Source organism: Mauremys mutica, chromosome 10, assembly GCF_020497125.1.
Source record: "Mauremys mutica isolate MM-2020 ecotype Southern chromosome 10, ASM2049712v1, whole genome shotgun sequence".
NCBI lineage: Eukaryota > Metazoa > Chordata > Testudines > Geoemydidae > Mauremys > Mauremys mutica.
Genome location: NC_059081.1, coordinates 9,255,259 through 9,272,323, shown reverse-complemented (window position 1 = coordinate 9,272,323; position 17,065 = coordinate 9,255,259). Strand labels below are relative to the sequence as shown.

The 17,065-nt window shown below is 48.1% G+C and overlaps 1 long non-coding RNA gene across 2 annotated transcripts in view; it reads right to left on the bottom strand.

Moving 5' to 3' along the window:
* LOC123378222 overlaps positions 1-14,498 on the bottom strand; it is a 41,470-nt gene extending 26,972 nt beyond the window's left edge. The window contains exons 1-2 of one of the 2 annotated variants that reach the window (XR_006582515.1): positions 13,821-14,498; positions 3,378-3,487 (exon numbers count right to left, since the gene is read on the bottom strand). This is a non-coding gene — a long non-coding RNA (uncharacterized LOC123378222). The remainder of the gene's footprint in view (positions 1-3,377; positions 3,488-13,820) is intronic. The other variant, XR_006582516.1, reaches the window with a different exon arrangement.
* Positions 14,499-17,065: the final 2,567 nt, after the last annotated feature.

Sequence of the window (17,065 nt, the reverse complement as noted above, 5' to 3'; positions counted from 1 at the left end):
GGCTGTGTGAATTCAGCAGGTAGCTGCTGACAGAAGCCAGCTTGCAGGCCTGGAGACTGTGTGGTCTCTGCTTATTAACAAAGCAGCGACAGCAGTGAAAACTTCTCAGCCTAGGGTGACCAGATGTCCTGATTTTATAGGGACAGTCCCGATTTTTGGGTCTTTTTCTTATATAGGTTCCTATTACCACCCCACCCACTGTCCTGATTTTTCACATTTGCTGTCTGGTCACCCTATCTCAGCCCCACCTGCTGAGATGCCTCAACCTGACACAAGGTACGGATGGCATTAGTTCAGTTTCCCTGGATCATTCCAACCTTGGCTTCACTGAGCTGGCCAACAAGGATGCTACCAGGTGTGGTGGCAATGGCTTTAGTGATGCAGATTGAGAATGGGGCTGAGACCAGGAAACTCATCCCCCATAGCATACTAAACAATCTAGCCTGCAACCACTTTTAGTCACCAACCTGCGCTGGAGTTGAGATGGCAAGAGAGAGGTGAAAGGGTCCAGAGCCCAATTTACTCCACAATCCCAGTAGACCCCGGGGCAATTTTGTGTTTAATGGGGAATGTTTTAAGTGCCATGTCTGCTGATTTCCTCAGTCCAAAAGTTCCTCTATACAATGCCCCTGCATTGATGATCTACCAGTGCAAACTGAGATGCAGAAGACCAGTGACTTGCCCCAGGTCCTGCAGCAGTGCTGGGAATGGAGCCCAGAACTCGACTTCCATCTCCAGGCTCCGACCACAATAGAATTCATCGGCTTTGAATGTGCGATGTTACCTCCTGGTATCTGAGGCCACAGAGCAGTTATGGGACCTACTACTAGTGACAGCTAAAGGAAATGGGCTGAAACACAAAGGGTTCTAATCCCTGCCCAGTGTGTGCGTGTGTCATGGAGACAGTAATTGCATCTGTTGCCCATCTACTCCACAGCTGCATGACTCACTAATGCTACAGAGAAATGCCTGTGTATTTCTGATGTTGTATGTCTTGTGGGTTTGTTTTCCTTTTCTCTCCATTTACCACTCTTTTGTGGTCAGGACTTGAAAAGGTTAAACGGTTTGTGATGCACCGCAGGGGCAGTCACTGACAATTCTGCTGCTAGTCTATAAATAGCAGGCTATGTTTCTAATCTGCTTGCCACTAGTTTCCACTCCCTGCCAGTTTTTTCCTGCTTTTTCCTGCAAAGAGGCATCCACAGCCTAGAACTGTCTGTGACCCTGACACTCCAGAATAATATATTGCTGGGGAGAGATTCTAGCAGCTGAATCCAGTTGTACGGCACTTGAAATGTTGTCAATATTTATGTAACTCATTCTGATGGAAAGAAAGAAAGAGAAAGAAAGGGGGGAGGAAGGGAAGAAACCCTAGCAAAGAGTTAGAGATCCCAATTTGTACGTGCCATAAAATAAATAAACCTGGGCAGCAACTGACACATTGAAACCTGGACACTGGAATTGCACCTATATACAACAATCCTGTCATGCCAAATGGAATTTTCATCCCCATTCCCACTAAATCCGTGTCTAGTCCTGTGTTTCTCAAACGCTGGGTCCTGCCCCACCAGAGGGTCGTGGGAAGGGTCTAGATGGGTCACACGTCACTACTCCGCACCCTTTGTGTGCCCCAGAAATGCTCTCCCCTGCCAGGGCTGCCTAGGGAGGACAGTTTGTCCCAGGCCCCCCCATTTGAGAGGGTTCCCAAACTGAGTGGTGTCGTGGCCGGGTGCACAGGGTCACAGCACCATTCAGGTTTGGCCTGGCAATCCCACAGGGCCAAGGAGGGGAGCAGTGGTGGCAAGAGGGGTGCTCTCCGCACCTTGACACAGGGGAAGACTTGCTGAGAGGGGACTCTGTGCTGTTTGGTCTCTGTCTTTGGCGCCCCTCACCTGAAAGGAACTGTGAGAGGCAAACTGTCTCCCAGCACAGAGACAGGCAGCCTGCGGGGCTGTTCTGGGTTGGCTGTTGTTTTGGGGTAGCCTGTCTTCCACTCTCACTGAAAGGAGTGAGGACCTCAAACTACGGGGGTGTAGCAGGAGCCCTGTTACTGTTCTCTGTCCACGGAGGGGGCAGGGCTGGTAGACTGAGAGGAAGGGGCGCCTGGGGGGACCTGAGCAGGGGGCTTGGAGGCCAAGCCAAGCTGAGGAGGGGATGGAAGGGGAAGGGATGGGAGGGGGGGATCAGGGCAGTGGGGAGGGGCAGAGAGAGGAGGGGAGGGGGAAGCAGGGTGCTGGGGAGGGGAGCTAGCCATGTGAAAAGCATGCAATTTTGTGGTTTACTTTTTTCTGTCGTGTTCAAATATTTTTAAAAATTAAAAATAGTAAATATTATTTTAGAGACACAGACGCACACACACACACACACACAGGTGCTCTATACGTATCATGGTGGGTCCCCAAAAATGACAAATTGCAGCTGCTGGGTTGCCTTAGTAAAAAGTTTGGAACCACTGGGCTATAAAAATATTTCCCGTATCACTTGAGGGAGAATGGCTGGTCTTGGGATTAACACGGTGCACCGGGAGTTAGAGGATGTGGAGTCTGTTTCCCACTCTGGCACTCACTCGCTGTGTGACCTTGGGCAGATCCTCAGTTTCCCCACTTGCAAAATGAGGTTGATAACCCACCTCCCCACCAGGTTGTTTCATTAATGCTGCTAAGAGCGTTGGGATCCTCCGATGGAAGGCACTACGGACGTGCAGCGCTGAGTTGTGATTAGATCAAATACGCAGATGAGAAGGGATGTTTCTTTATCAGTGAATTAGTGATTGAATGGGAGAAGAACAAACCCATCAGTGAGGTAGTTTAGAAAACCCAATAGATCCTGTTTCATTTGCAACAGCAGCCCATGTTTGAAGACATTTGCAAAAGAGCATTTTCTAGGAAGGAGTCCAGAAAGCAATGAAAACCAAAGGAGCAAAAAATCCTGAAATGTGCCACAGTTATTAATCACATGGCTCCTTCTGAATAGCCAGCTGATTGTACCCCCTCAGGATGCGTTCTTGGCAGGCCAGCTCACAAGCCAAGGGCTTCATTCTGCCTTTCAACACAGCCCTGAGCTAAGGGTCACATATAAGTTGCCCCATTCCAGGAGCAGCCCCAGGAGGCACTGGGTCTCAGTTCCTCCCCTAAGTCCCCCTTACTCTGGGAGGAGGGGTAGTAATTTGCTGCCAGCCTACACCAGTGATAAATTATTAACCCTCTGCACTGGCTCAATTATTCTAGTCAGTGAGTAGAGGGGCTGGAGCCAAGGCTCCGCCCACTCCTCACCTGCTTGCTCCTGGTGAGGAATACCCTGGCAATAGTCCCACTTATCCCTACCCACCTGGACCCCTGCTTGGAACAGCCCATGTGAGGCACAAAGGGGATTCTCACCTGAGCTGCTCAAAATTCTTCAAATGAACCTTTTCCTGGCCAAAAAAATGTGCATTTGGGTGGACTGAACCATTTAGCAAATTCAGGTCAGTATTGCTGAACTGTTTCACCTGAAAAAGAAGAGCAAAAAACATTCCCCAAAAAGTTAAAACATCTTGAGTTTTCCATTTGACACAAGCTTGTGGTTAGAAATTCGTTTCAATTTTATTTTTTCTAACAAAAAACAAAAACAGGTCAAAACTCCATAAAACGAAACAATTGTTTTGTTTTTTTCATTTTGCCCCAAAACGGTTTTGTTTCCAGTTGACCCTGTGATGCGTGTTCAGAGCCCGATGAGTCATCTGAGGTAAATACCCGTGAGTCCTAACGGTCCAGCCAATCCACTAGCTAGGGCCTAACCATGTGATCCCAAGGCAGGTATATGTGTTCCTAATGGAAGCAGCCACTCCAGTCTGCTCCATGTTGCTACCTTTTAGGGGATATTTCCAGCTGCCTGGTAGTTCTGACAGATGACTCCTGCTCCAGCCTGTACCTGCCCCTGCTCTAGTCTGGGCCTGCTCAATCCCCTGCTCCAACCATGGCCCAGCTGTCTTGACAGACCCAAAACATTTTTTTCCATTGTTGAGAACTGAACAATCAATTATTTGCACAGCTCTACCTCTCACTGCCTGGTGTATCCCCAGTGATGGTGTAGCCCCAAGTCAGTGCTTGGGTAGGAGATCCTCCAAGTGTCACTGCAAGTGACTGTCTGAGGGGAGACCCTGTGAGTCAGGCCTGAACCCCTGCTGCTGGGACTGGGGTTCTCTGGGTGAAATGTATGATTCTTTATCATTTGCATTAACAGCAGTGCCTATGATTCCCAGTCCTGGGCCAGCACCCCATGGTGCAAGGCGCTGTACAAATACAGAACAAAAAGACAGTCCTTGCTCCAAAGAGCTAGATTTAAAGCTGACTGCCTCATTAGAGAACCCATCACCCTTTTTGCAAGAAGAAGATTATTCTTATTTGTTCTTTCTTGTTTGCGAATCAGTTTTCCAAGATGTTTTGAGGTCTGAGCGTACGGAAGGTGAAATACACACTTAAGTCAGTGTGAGCCATGTGTAGTCAGCACTTCTCAGGATCAGACCCAAATGAAGGGAGAAAAATAGTTGGGGGCCATCCACACCAACTCTCTGCCTCTCATTTCCCTCCATTCATCCATCTCTTTCTTCTTCCAAAGTCCAGCTCCCAACTTGGGCATCTAAATTGGGTGCCTAAATCCTGAAGCTACATGATCAAATCAGCCCTTTTAGGTGCCTAAAATGGATATTTGGGTAACTAAAGAGCCCAGATGAGCCCAAAATTCAGGCACGTGGCAGAGAGGTGAAGAGTGATCACACCAGTCCGGCTTCATGACTCAGGAACTCAGAGTTCAGTTCCTGGCTCTTACCTTGGTCAATTCACGTAGAGCTTGTCTACACTACCACTTAAGTCAATGTAATGTACATCGCTCAGGGGTGTGAAAAAGCCACCTCCCTGAGTGACCCAAGTTACATCGACCAAAGTGCTGTCCACACCAGCACTGTCCAACCGACATAGCTCCCGCCTCTCACTGAGGCTACGTCTTCACTACCCGCCGTATTGGCGGGTAGCAATCGATTTCTCGGGGATCGATATATCGCGTCTCATCTAGACGCGATATATTGATCCCCGAATGAGCTCCTGTCGACTCCGGAACTCCACCAACCCGAACGGCGGTAGCGGAGTCGACATGGGGAGCCGCGGACATCGATCCCGCGGCCGTGAGGACGGTAGGTAATTCGATCTAAGATACTTTGACTTCAGCTACGTTATTCACATAGCTGAAGTTGCGTATCTTAGATCGATTTCCCCCCGTAGTGTAGACCAGCCCTGAGGTGGAGTAATTATGCGGACAGGATAGCGGCCTCCCATCAGCCTAGTGTGTCTTCACCAGAGAGTAGTGCAGACTAGCCCTTAATCTCTCTGGGGAAATGCAGCCAACATGATGTTAAACATGGTTTTGCCTTCAGAGAGAACAGGGCCACTTGGATTTAAAAACACAACCAGTTGTGGTTGTGCTTAAATTTAGAAGGGATTTTGATAAGCTCCCTCCTTTCATAATATAGTATTTATGAAATTATAATCCCCGTTATATAAATACCCATAATATGATACATCACTTTCAATAACTTTATTGCTATAGTCAGATAAAGATGTGCTGCCCCAAAGATGAATACGTGGCTGTGGCTGCATATGGTCCCTGTGAGGTAGATGGAAGCTTTTAGAAAATAGGTCTGTCTTGGCTTGGGGTCCATTGTTAGACAGGGCTATGCTGTCTCATAGTCTGAGACGCTATTATTTTGGTGGTTCTTTGGATTTCCTATAGTGAAGTAGAAAAGATTTCTGTCCGTTTTAGTCCATACATTACACAGTGCACTTGGCTCATGACCCAGCCAGGGGCTTGCTTCCTTGGGATGCAGCTACCCAAAGGGAATTTTTGGAGCCCGAGAAGAGGGAAGCAAAAAAGGAAGAGGCATGTGAGTGACAGGGTCCTGCTTGAAGAGGCTCAGAGTAGATGTAGACTCTAATGGCACTGGGGATATGTGCACCCATCGCAGTGTTGTGGGTACTGAGCGAGTGTGCTTGTGTACACACTCCAGTGACCACGGTGTGGTTAGAGCCCTAGTCACTCCCCTACCATGTCCTCTACAGCATTGCTCCTTCTCACCCCTTGTGCTTTTGGGAGCCTAGGAGGCCACATGATGGATGCTTGCCATGCAGGAGTATTAGGGAACAAATGCACTCGCTGCACGTCCCTCCCCAAATACCTCTGCACATGGGCAGACATCGTTCAGCCTTTAGCGTTTTGTATGTGCCTCCTGCCCTTACAGTGAAGTTATCCTTCCCATCTCACCTTAATTCACTCTGCAGAAGGCCATGCTAGGTACCCAGCCTGTTTTGTGTCCCATGCTCCTGGGAGTTCCTTGAACCAAGGCACTGAGGCTCTGCGGTAAGGGACAGAACTATGACCTGTGGCGATCATGGCTGCATTTCCCTTGCTAAACTCCCAAAGCCCTGCCCCAGCATGCGATGGGCTCATTGTAAAACCTGGGTTACGTGTTCTGGGGCATAGGCGCCGACTTCCCCTCTGCCCTGTGGGTGCTCAACCGCCCCTGGCCCCGCCTCTTCCTGCCCCTGCCCTGCCCTCGTCCCACCTCCATTCCACCCCAAGTCCCTGCCCCACCTCTTCTCCGCCTCCTCCCCTGAGCATCACGCGTCCCTGCTCCTCCCCCTCCCTCTCGGAAAGTCCTAAGCACCGCCAAACAGCTGTTCGGCGGTGGGGCGGGGGGTGGGAAGCACTGGGAGGGAGCGGGAGGAGCAGGACACGGCGCGCTGCAGAGTGGGGAAGAAGGAGGCGAGGAGCGGGGAGCTTGGCTGCTGGTGGGTGCGGAGCACCTGCAAATTTTCCCCATGGGTGCTCCAGCCTCAGAGCACCCACAGAGTCAGCACCTATGTTCTGGGGGCAAATCTATCAAAGGAGGGAGGCTAGTACAGTGTTTAAGACACTGACCTGGCGTAGTAGAGACCTCGGTTCAATTCTCTGCTCTGCCATAGACTTCCTGTGGGAGGTTGGGTAAGTCATTCAGCCTTCGGGTATTGTCTACACAGCCCTCAGAAGGTGTGACTGCAGCACATGTAGATGTAACCATGCCACCTTTGACCTAGCTGGCTCGCTTAAAAATAGCAGTGCCCTCTGCCTGCCTGCAAGCTACCCTGGGTCTGCGTCACCACTGGTGCTGCTGTGGCTTCACTGCTGTTTTTAGCAAGCTAGCTTGTGTATGTCTACACACGCTGCAGTCCCACCTCTGAGTGAAGTGCGACGCCCTGAGTGGCATGCACTGTGTATGTAAGTTCTCTGCACTGTGTGACTGGCTGAATGAGAGGCTGATTTAAACCCCTTGTAACTGAACTGACCAAAGGATAATAAATAGCAAATGTGGGGGAGACGGCTTGTGCCTACTTAGTGTTGGTTCCTAGGCAAAGGGACAAGACTCACCACACCCTATGAGTGTTTCCGTCTTTGAGCCTAGGCCGAATAACCCCTGGGCAATTTACCAAGCCAAGTTTGCAGCCGTTCCTCCACTGTTTCATTGCTCCCACATTGAGTGCATGCAATGGGTAGAGCAGTTCATATCTTTCTTTATTTGCATCCACCAAACTGAGTATCTGGATGCAGAAATTGCTGGTTAAAGGGCTGCAGGATGTAATCCTGGGAGGTTATGGGATTTAAACAGCTCCTGGAGGATATTACAAAAGGAAGATTTTTCAAATGGGCATCTCCGCTCCATTGGTAAAGCTAACTCTGCTCTGCTTACTTTGGAGGTAAAGGGCAAGGGACGGTATCTTAAGCTTCCCATCTTATCTGCCCTATTGAGACAAGGTTTTCCGATTGGCTCAGTCAGCTGGCTATTGCTGCATGCTTAGCATTACTGGTAGGTACAGCTGTATCAACCAAAACACCATGTAAAAGCTGCCAGGAGCTGGTCAGCTACAGAATCTTTCTCCTGTCGGCCACAGGTTAAAATCCACCCCACGTCAGTTCAAAATCTCAGGTAGGTTTTGTGGATTGCCTTGATTTCAGCCCAGTTCCTAATGGGCATATAGCCCCAATGCAAAAACAAGCCCAGCAACTGACCCTGTTGTCGAGAGGCCAGTGAGTTCATGGGCATAGAAACTGAAAGTGTTTACATGGAATCAAATCATTACAGCTTTATAGAACCCATTGTCTGACTCGGTTACTTGGTTCGACTGCAACTGCAGTTCATGAGTCAAATTCTCCTTTCCTTTTCAGCAGTACTACCCCATTGACTGCAGTGCCCCTTGAGAGAGACTCCAGTGATGTTGCACAGGGGTACCTGTGAGGAGAATGTGTCCCCTTTTGATTGTTATTGGCCACCAGGTGGTTTTTCACTCCATTTCGGTTGGAATTCCATAAACTTTGTGTTTGGGCAAGTGCTAAATATTAACTTAGATTTGTGTTTAATTACATGCTTCTTGCTCCTAGAGCTAAATGCAGAAGGGGAAAAAAATCACACAGGTCCCTGTAAAAAAATATTTCTGAATCCCTAAATCAGCTAGGCAGTGATATCATTGACTGGCAGTAACATGCTGGTGGGACTCCAGCATCCATAGAGTAAATAGAAGGAGCAAGATAGACACATGCATTTTGCATAAACCCAGCTAACAATCTAGGAACCATCGTTTTAAGCTACATAGGGGAGCCTGCATTCACTGATGAAGATGATGCACAGAACCTCACTGAGCTGAGTGAAGAATATAAAACCTTCTCAATCAGACAATGGGCTGAAATGGAACCAGTATGTGCAGGAGTGACATTACCCACGAATCCCCGCTAATCCAGGATGACATCCTACATCTCCAGAGTGCTGTACTGGCCTTGACAAATCCATCCTCTCACCACCCTTGTGGGGAAGATACAGTTATCCCCCACCACAAGGGAGAAACTGAGCCACAGAACCGTGAAGCAACTTTTGGCCAAGGAGCTCTCGTGGCTGAACTGGTAGGTTCATTCCCTTGGTGGGATCTGGAGAAAGCCATAATCTTCACTGGGTGGTCTCTACCTTCCTCCTCAATGTCATCCACCCAGGGAACCCAGGGCTAAGCCAGGACACCCAGGACTGTCAGCCTGGTTCACAATCCTGAGGACTATGCTGTACTGTATGTGTATTTCCAACCTTAAAGGAAGTGCTCTGAAGACTTTGCTTTTAAGACACTGCCAATAATTTTCTTCCTGTGGTACTTCCTCACCCACCAGCTTTTAGGGCTGGCAGCCCCAACCCTTCCTCAGCTAGCACCATTCCATCTGTGGTCCCTCCAGCTTTCTGAAGCAAATACTATACCACCTCTAGTAATGGAGAGTCATCCATGGCCCCTGCCTACCCCATTTACTTTAGCTGTTCCTTCATCCACACCGTGCATCTTTCAAAATGTCCCCTTCAGAGTAATCAGCGTGGGGCTGGCACAGCAGATTTTCCTTTTAAATGCAGAGAGACTAGGTACAGGGAAGAACTCCAGCCTCTAATAGCTGGATGCAGGTCTCAACTGATATAGTTCATTATGAGACCTGAATCACAAGGATCACCGAAGTCTAGGGGAGCAGAGTCAACCACTTACCAGCATGTGTTGCTTTTCTTTTTTCCACAGCTACTTCACAGAATTGTAGTTCTTCCATAACCCATTGACCTAATTTTGTTTCTGGGTTAGCCCAAATATTGCTTTCCACATGTGCTTGTGTTTATTGGCTCCAGAGCTAACGCACAATCAGACCTCTTGTTTCTGACCCCAATGGCGGGAAATAACATCCCCGCCATAAAAATCATGCGATGTCTACAGTTAAACTAGCAATGAGCAAACTCTGTGGGCTGATGCGTCAGCAACCAGATCTCTCTCAGCACCTAGAAAGCTACAAGTAAAGAGAGACATTTATGCCCAGATCCTGCCCCTTCAGGCTCCATCCCGCAGCAGGAAAGCTGTTACTGCTGCACCTGGGGCAGGCAACAAAGGGAAACTCTCTCTGCAGGGCTATGGAGCAGGACTTGTAGGCAGACTAATGTAGTGCACAGGACAGAATCACTGGCCCAAGACCAATGTCCACAGATGCAGTGGCCTACAGATGCTACTGTAGCCCACACACTGGAGTGCCCCACAGACTGGGTTGGGGAGGAGGTGTCTATGTTCCCATCATTCACACAGGTCCTCCACACAGCCCCGGTACTCAGTTTTTCGCAGGAGAAGGATTTCCCTCAGAGCGTTGATACGGGGGCACCTCAGCACAGCAAAGGCAGCGTTAATACGACTCCGTGTCTACCTTTGGCTACAGTCCTCCAACCAGGTCATGTCTCCCAGGAGTGAGAGTAGCCTGTGCAAAATACAAGGGCAGCTGGATCTGAGGGCGTGTGTGCTAAAATGCATGGACCACACCCTTGATCTTAGGACTTGCCACATGCACGGCTCTGGCAATGGAGAATCTGTGTGAGCTCCAAAGGCTTGAAGGGAGTGGGGCAGAAAACTTGCACCCTGCCTGTCCCCTCCCAGCTCAGCTTTTTGGACACGTGCCCATGCACAGCCCAAGGGTTGCACCTGGCCCCATAATTGTAGATACTCTGCAAATACCCCAAACCAGCACTTACGTAGCACTGCACAAACATGGGTCCCTATTGTTTTCCCATGAGGTGAACAGTGGTACCAGGAACAAGCCCGGTTTTCTGAGAGGTGGTGCAAGAGCCATCTCTGAGCTGCACGTGTCTTTCGTCAAATTCTGCTTAATTGAGGCCAGTGATACAGTCCAAGGTAAATCAATGAAAGGTCTTTTATGCCAACGCATGCTGATGTTCACAGGTGCCCAGGTAAAGCAGGCAGGCTCAACCATGTCCTCCCATCATCACTGGGGCAGCATCTTAGCCTTGGCTATGGAAAGGTACAGTCCTACCAGTTAGGATTCACGACGGGGCAGGTGGGGCAGTGTAAATACACTTTTGATTTTCCTGCTGTGGGAAATAGCAAACCTTCTGTTTATGTCTTTCAAGCCCCTCCACTTGTAAGTCATGGGGCTGCATTGCCCATCTTGCCTCTGAATAAAAAAACCCAAAATACTTAGTACTTCCCTAGCATCTGTCATCTGAGGAGCCCATAGGGCTTTATAAACCTGAAGCACACACTCCCGCCCCCTCGGACAGGGAGTTACATTCCATGTACCTGAGGAGCGGAGCTGCTGAGCAGCGCCTACATCCCAGAGCGTCAGGTGATCTTGTACATGCCTGGGCCCAGGCCACTGAGGGCCATGAAGATAAGGACTGAGACCTTGAACTTGACACTTGAATACTGCGTACAGATGTGGTCTCCTCATCTCAAAAAAGATATCCTGGCATTAGAAAAAGTTCAGAAAAGGGCAACTAAAATGACTAGGGGTTTGGAATGAGTCCCACATAAGGAGAGATTAAAGAGGCTAGGACTTTTCAGCTTGGAAAAGAGACTAAGGGGGGATATGATAGAGGGTATATAAAATCATGAGTGGTGTGGAGAACGTGAAAAAGGAAAAGTTATTTACTTGTTCCCATAATATAAGAACTAGGGGCCACCAAATGAAATTAATGGGCAGCTGGTTCGCACAGAGCACAGTCAACCTGTGGAACCCCTTGCCTGAGGAGGTTGTGAAGGCTAGGACTATAACAGGGTTTAAAAGAGAACTGGATAAATTCATGGAGGTTAAGTCCATTAATGGCTATTAGCCAGGATGGGTAAGGAATGGTGTCCCTACCCTCTGTTTGTCAGAGGGTGGAGATGGATCGCACGAGAGATATCACTTGATCATTACCTGTTAGGTTCACTCCTTCTGGGGCACCTGGCATTGGCCACTGTCAGAAGACAGGATACTGGGCTGGATGGACCTTTGGTCTGACCCAGTATGGCCATTCTTATGTTCTTATGTTCACGGCTGCGACAGTGGGCGACATGCCATGCGTTGAGCACCTCGGTCCAGTGGACACTGCAAAAACCACCATGGCAGTTGGTCCTAACTGACCCTTGTTGGGAGTTGCAGCAGAGATGCCGAAGGCTTAATGGGCCACATAGACCCAATGTCTATAGGTGGCTCCTCAGTTCAGGCGACGCGTGGGTGGGATTAGAATTAGTATTACTATTTATTTTTGTACTGTGGTTGTAACCCGAGGCCCTCACTGGGGCAAGACCCATTGTGGTAGGTGCTGTACATTAAATCCACACACCTCTTGGGCGTGATGCTCTGTCCCCTCTAGTGGCACCAAGGCCATTTAGAGATTAATGAGTCTGCTCTACAGCCTTAGCTAAGAGCAATGTGGCTTTTAGCTCTTGCAGTAGAGGCTCATGCATTTAGCTCCAGACATCCCAAGTTTGATCTCACCCAACAGATGACTGGGGTCTGTTGGCGTTACTTACACACAGAGAGTAAAATGATGGCCCTTTCCCCAAAGAACTTACATCTTGCACAGTTGCAGTGTAGGTTCAGTGTGGGTAAAGAGAGGATGTCTGTTTCAGGGCTGTCCATCTGGCATCTTTCACCAGCACTTACCTAGTAGTATGGGGGGAGAGGGAGCAGGAGGGTTATTAGACAAAAAGTCCAGATCCTCTGCTGGTATCAATGGTCATAGCTCCATTGATGTCAGCTGGGCCAAATGAGCTGTGCCTCCTTGCACCAGCTGAGGAGCTGGCCCGAAGAGCACATGGATACAGATTGTCTCCCGTTGGCACCGGCTGATAGAAGAGCTGATGAAAGGCTGTTCTGGGACAGAGAGAACTGGACAATACCATGAACACTCTTGGCAAAAATCTCTGCAAATGAGTATTTGAAAATCCCTCTTATCACTGTGTGTGTAAGAATTGGCTGCTTCCCAATCAGATTACAGATCAAGACACACCATGCAGCCTATCATTCAGCAGTCACTACCCTTGACCAATGGCTGGGCTGACAGAGGAAAGATATTTGTACAACCATTTGTCAACTTTTTCAAGGTCTTCAAGCTAACAGATCATAGTTTATCTCTGCCAAATTATATCTCCTGGGACTCTGACATCTGCTGCTTTTAAAATCACTGAGTTGTAGATGGCTGAGCCCTGACTAAGGCTTCAGTTGACAACCGTGCTGTCTACAACTGGATTTAACAGCACAATTCTTAATGTGGAAAAGGAGGTGTGAGCTCTGGAATAGGAAATGATTAGAGCCAGACCCTCAGCTGGTGTATAGCACCATGGAATTGAGGGATAGCTCAGTGGTTTGAGCATTAGCCTCTTAAACCTAGAGTTGTGAGCTCAATCCATAAGGGGGCCATTTAGGAATCTGGGGCAAAAATCTGTCTGGGAATTAGTCCTGCTTTGAGCAGGGGGTTGGATTAGATGACCTCCTGAGGTCCCTTGCAATCTTGGGATGCCATGATTCTAAGAGCTGGTGAAAAATAAAAGCAGTATGATCTACTGGATACATGTGGGGACCTGGGTTCTATACCAGCTTGTGCCACTTCTGTCTAACCTTGAGCAAATCACTTAATTGCCACATTTCCTCATCTGCTCAAATAAGGATTAAGATGCTTCCCTTCCATTGTAAAATGCATTGACATCTGCAGCTGCATAGCCCTATGAAAGTCCTTGACATTATTATAGAACAGAGCTGGTCAGCAAGTGGGTTCCATTTCCTGCCCCCAGTGTGGAAATTCTGACTTTTCATCAAAAAACCAAAACCCTTAAAGTTTTCATTTTTTTTACAAAAAGCTCACATTTTCTGCAGGAGGAGACAATTTTTGTGAAAAATGTCATTTTGTTGACATCCCAATTTTCCATCAAAAACCAGTTTTGATGGAAAATGTTCAACCTTCCTGTGAAGGGGCGGCTCACCTCTAGAATGCCTCCTCATGGCCAGGTGTGGCATAGCGGTTCTCTCCCGATTTGGCGCCCCTCGCTCACAGCATCTCTAGTCCTCCGGTAGCCTGTCGCTTCCCACAACGCGGCTTTCCAGACAGGTCTCAATTTAAGTCCATTCCTTCGAGGGTAACAAAAAGTCCAACAAAGCAAGTTCCAAGAACTTGTATCAGGTCTTCGGCTCTGACTGTAGGCCCCATGGGCCTCACCTTCTTTTCTCAGGGCTCTCTGACATCCTTGTCCCCTTCTCCAGCCACATATCACCATACCAGAGGCTGGTAGGGGAACCTGGGCCCTCACTACAACATTTTCCAGCCCAGAGATCCTATGACCAGGAACAGAGAACTGCTTCATCCAACTCTTTGCTGCTGTCTTCCTGGGCTTCCTCCTACTCAGCCTTTCTCAGGCATTCTCCTTCCAGACGTTTCTGGGTTCACCATTCACTCAGGGCTAGGACTTGGAGTCCTCCCTGTAATGCCTTAACAAACCCAAACTAAAAGTACAAACTCAAACCAAGTTCCATCTTCCTTAGGCTTGGCCTTTCATGACTCTTAAATTCCCTTTGCTGTTCCTCCACTGAACACCTCCCAGGCTCTCTCCTTGGAAGTCCAGTTCCTGCCCTTTTATCAGGGCTTACCCCTGAAGCCTGCTCCACTCCCAATGGCTGCTTTGTCTCTCTCCTGGCCTCCTGCCAGACTTCTCTACTCACCAATTCTCCCCCCGGGCTTCCTCCTTGACCCTCCTGTTCTCTCCACTCTCTTTAATCCCAGTGAATGACTGCGGAATCTCTCCCTGCAGCCTCCTTCTTCTCCTTAAGTATCAGAGGGGTAGCTGTGTTAGTCTGGATCTGTAAAAGCAGCAAAGAGTCCTGTGGCACCTTATAGACTAACAGACGTATTAGAGCATGAGCTTTTGTGGGTGAATACTCACTTCGTCGGAAGCAACATGCTTCAATACTTCTGTTAGTCTATAAGGTGCCACAGGACTCTTTGCTGCTGCTTCTCCTTGGCTTTTGTGGTACAGCAGACTCACTTCCTGAGTCCATGACTGCCATTCAGTGGACTTCATCGATAGTTTATGACTTAAAATCTGTCATCTTTCCCAGTATTCTTAAAGAATTGCAGAATAGCCTTTTTTTTTTCTTAAACAACAACATTGAGCCTATTTTCCTTATATTCTTCTGACTTTTCCATATAAATATCTCCTCTACTGGTACAGTCTTTACAATTCCATAGGAGATGATTTATGGTTTCCTGGACCTTACATTTTTTGCTCACTCCATCCTTATGTTTGTTTATTAGAAATAGATTATTGTTTAACCCATCATGATCTGTTAAAATTTTGAATAGAGCCACTTCACTCTTCCTCACAGGGCCTTGGATTATATCAGCATTTTCAACTGTTGGACAAACTTCATGGATTACCCCCATGCCCCCTTTATTTCATGTGCCTGCAATTCTTGCCATTCCTTCCTTAGCTCATTTTTAAGTGTTTAAAACCTAGTTTGCTTAAGGGCACCTCAAGGTCAATTTGGTCAGGCTTAATAGCATGTTTTGCCTCTTTGTCTGCCGGTTTGTTACCAGCTATCCCTACATGTGCTGGGATCCATGCCAGACCTATGGTCACATCCAGTTGCTCCAGTTCGGTTCTTAGAAGTAATATTTCATTAAGGATATAGTTTCTGCTGTCAAACTTGCCATTGTATAGTGCTGGCAGCCCTGATAAGGAATCAGACAGGTTGGCCGCGGCAGCTGGCCACACATCTAAGGCCCAAGTTAGTGCCAGCAATAGCCATAAAGACAGAGATAAAGTTAGTTAGTCTTATGGCTTTTTTGAGTCTGAATGCAGGCACGCAAAAAGCTGTTCCCACTCTACCCGTTCCTTCCTGTTTGTCTGCACTTTTCAAGGAGAGATTGATTTTCTATAGCTTGTATATTTATCATTCTTCTCCTTTTGTTTATTTTGTGATATGATTCCATGCCTCTCTCAGGGGTAGTGGTTTTCCAGTGATAGAGTATTTTCCCATAGCTGTAGATGTTGGCTTCTTTTAAGACTTTCTGTTCACTAAGATCCTTTATCCTCTTCTTTATCCTCCTTACATGAGGAATTTTTGAGTTTTTGTCCTACCTGTTGCCCACTTATTCCCAACAATCAGTGTATATTAGCTTAGTGTTATCATCTTCACTATTATCCAGTTCATTAGCACAAAAGGTTAAGTCTAGGAGCTTTGTTCCAAGAGTGATAGGCATTTCTCTGGCAGCCTTCTTCTGCTCTTCACCTCTCCTCCCTTTGTAGTCCTCTCCCTGCTCCTCCCCAGCTGAGTTTTCTGCTCAGTTAATCCTGGCTGTCCCTCCAGATGCAGCCCAGGGTGTTAATTGGCCTTGCAGATGCATATTAACCGTTTTGGTGGCTGTGAGGGATACATGCACCATCACACAGCCCTATTGTAGAAACACAGGCTGACAAAATGACGCCCTTTGTCTACAGTGATGCCTGGTCTACACTACAAAGTTAGGTCGATGTAAGTCACCTGGCATCAACCTATTTGTGCATGTGTCTACATTCAAATTTGTCTCTGGCCAATGTAAGTGCCCAATTACAGTGACACAATAAAAACACCTCCCTGAATGGCACAGAGCCATGGTTGACCTACCGTGCTCTACGAGTATAGAGACTGCATGACCCATGTCAACCCTAATGGTCTTCCAGCCTGTATCCCACAATGCCCAAGTCCCCGTGACAGTGACCAATCTGCTCACCATTTAAAACTCCACTGCCCAGAAGCCACAGAGGCTGGAAGGCCTCTCCTCTGCTTTTAAAACTCCCACATGTTTTTGAAATGGCCTTCCCTTGTTGCCCGCCTTAAAAAGCACACCAAGTAGCCCACCTTTGTTGTCTGCATCCAACTGACCACAGCTCCATGCAAACAGAGGTACTAAGTGCATTTCTGAAGGAACAGGCAAGACCTGTTGGATCTCCTGGGCCTGCGGAGAGAAGAGACTGTGAAAGCTACAGATTGGCCATAGAAACTTGCCCGTCTACAAGCCAGTTGCATGGGGGATGCAGGTTAAAGGGTAAAACAGGGATCCGCAGCAGTGCCATGTGAAAATTAAGCAACTCCTCTAGCAGGGCTGGTGCAACCCATTAGGTGACCTAGGTGGTTGCCTAGGGCGCTAGCATTTGGGGAGCAACATTTCAGTCCTTCGGCGGCGACTGCGGCG